We start from the raw sequence: 2500 nt of genomic DNA, 5'->3' as shown, positions 1-2500 counted from the left end.
TGCAGATGTCCACCGCGCTTCGCACCGGGCTCGGCAGAACCCACTTTGGCCGCCTGGCGCCGCGCGCAGGGTGCGCCGGCGCATAGCTGGGACGCCAGCCGGGCCCGTCGGCCGGCGCTCCTGCCACTGGGCGCCCCCCACCAGCCGGCTGTAGTGCGTGCGCTCACGCAGCGCGCGGCCAGCACGCCGGGCGGCCCCCCCTCACCGGCCGGGGACTGTCCCGCCAAGCCACAGCCTCGTATCGCTTCATACCCACATGGCCAACTCAGGTTCGGGGGCATGGCGGGTACCGCCGAAACAACCGGTTCACAGATGTACCGATCGTCGCTATCACCGATGCACCTGCAGCGCGAACAACCGCTCAACAACTGATTTCCAGTTCATTTGCGGATCTTTGGCAGCAAACGTATACGTCAATCTACATTTGCGAAATCTACGATTCTGGCATGCCTGCATGTTATGTGTCACGACACGCTACATCAGCCCACATACACACTGCGGCATGTACACGAGAGAACACGTGGAAGATGGTCCGCGCACGTGTGCAATGTCCCTTGCGCGGTCGACTGTCAACCGGCCTCTGTAGCATGTCGCAGATGTGGAACGCGGTCCACCGTGCTATCATGTTGTGTGGGGCAATACGATTAAATAGGAAAACCCTCGTCGCTACATCAACAGACGGCTCACGCTGATTCCCGGCAGAGGGAGGAGGGGGGGGGGGGGGGGGCCAACATGCAATACTTTCGTCCGTACCTACTTACCACATGTCTGTACGGCGTACAACAGTGCAATCTCGCTGTAATGGGGAGACGAGACAAGTAGCATCGTGCACAACATATGGCCCTTATGATTCGCCATTGTAGGGCGCAGCCGGTGTACGGTCAAGCATGTGCCACATTATGTCACTCAGTACGTAACGACGGATGATCAGTGTGGGTTACGCGTACATCAGCGGACAGTCCACACAGGCCGTACCACAACGTACACTGACTGCATCGACAACCGAATGCAACTGAACAGCTGCAAGGCTCATTTCACAAACAAACGCCTGACCGACCAGCTTGGAAGGGCAGGAGGGGAGGGCGATATTCGTTCTGTAGCGGTACACCCTTCCAGTGGTTAGCGGGACTGTGTAGAAAGTACGCAACACTCGAAAGACCTTTATGTGAGGGTACGCACCATGGCATCAAGAAATACACATGACACCAGAGGATCCAAGCAGTGAACTATGTTCAGAGGGTTGCTGTTAGGCAAAGCTACATTCCTGTGACGTTACATGTGACAGTTAAGGTGCAGTGTAAGTTAGGTTAAGGTGCAGTGTAAGTTAGGTTAAGGTGCAGTGTAAGTTAGGTTAAGGTGCAGTGTAAGTTAGGTTAAGGTGCAGTGTAAGTTAGGTTAAGGTGCAGTGTAAGTTAGGTTAAGGTGCAGTGTAAGTTAGGTTAAGGTGCAGTGTAAGTTAGGTTAAGGTGCAGTGTAAGTTAGGTTAAGGTGCAGTGTAAGTTAGGTTAAGGTGCAGTGTAAGTTAGGTTAAGGTGCAGTGTAAGTTAGGTTAAGGTGCAGTGTAAGTTAGGTTAAGGTGCAGTGTAAGTTAGGTTAAGGTGCAGTGTAACTTAGGTTAAGGTGCAGTGTAACTTAGGTTAAGGTGCAGTGTAACTTAGGTTAAGGTGCAGTGTAACTTAGGTTAAGGTGCAGTGTAACTTAGGTTAAGGTGCAGTGTAACTTAGGTTAAGGTGCAGTGTAACTTAGGTTAAGGTGCAGTGTAACTTAGGTTAAGGTGCAGTGTAACTTAGGTTAAGGTGCAGTGTAAGTTAGGTTAAGGTGCAGTGTAACTTAGGTTAAGGTGCAGTGTAACTTAGGTTAAGGTGCAGTGTAAGTTAGGTTAAGGTGCAGTGTAAGTTAGGTTAAGGTGCAGCGTAACTTAGGTTAAGGTGCAGCGTAACTTAGGTTAAGGTGCAGCGTAACTTAGGTTAAGGTGCAGCGTAACTTAGGTTAAGGTGCAGCGTAACTTAGGTTAAGGTGCAGCGTAACTTAGGTTAAGGTGCAGCGTAACTTAGGTTAAGGTGCAGCGTAACTTAGGTTAAGGTGCAGCGTGGGTTAGGTTAGGGGCCAACGTGGGTTAGGTTAGGGGCCAACGTGGGTTAGGTTAGGGGCCAACGTGGGTTAGGTTAGGGGCCAACGTGGGTTAGGTTAGGGGCCAACGTGGGTTAGGTTAGGGGCCAACGTGGGTTAGGTTAGGGGCCAACGTGGGTTAGGTTAGGGGCCAACGTGGGTTAGGTTAGGGGCCAACGTGGGTTAGGTTAGGGGCCAACGTGGGTTAGGTTAGGGGCCAACGTGGGTTAGGTTAGGGGCCAACGTGGGTTAGGTTAGGGGCCAACGTGGGTTAGGTTAGGGGCCAACGTGGGTTAGGTTAGGGGCCAACGTGGGTTAGGTTAGGGGCCAACGTGGGTTAGGTTAGGGGCCAACGTGGGTTAGGTTAAGGGCCAACGTGGGTTAGGTTAAG

This window comes from Schistocerca gregaria, unplaced genomic scaffold (assembly GCF_023897955.1).
Source record: "Schistocerca gregaria isolate iqSchGreg1 unplaced genomic scaffold, iqSchGreg1.2 ptg000640l, whole genome shotgun sequence".
Classification (NCBI taxonomy): Eukaryota; Metazoa; Arthropoda; class Insecta; order Orthoptera; family Acrididae; genus Schistocerca; species Schistocerca gregaria.
This window is presented reverse-complemented; position numbering follows the sequence as displayed.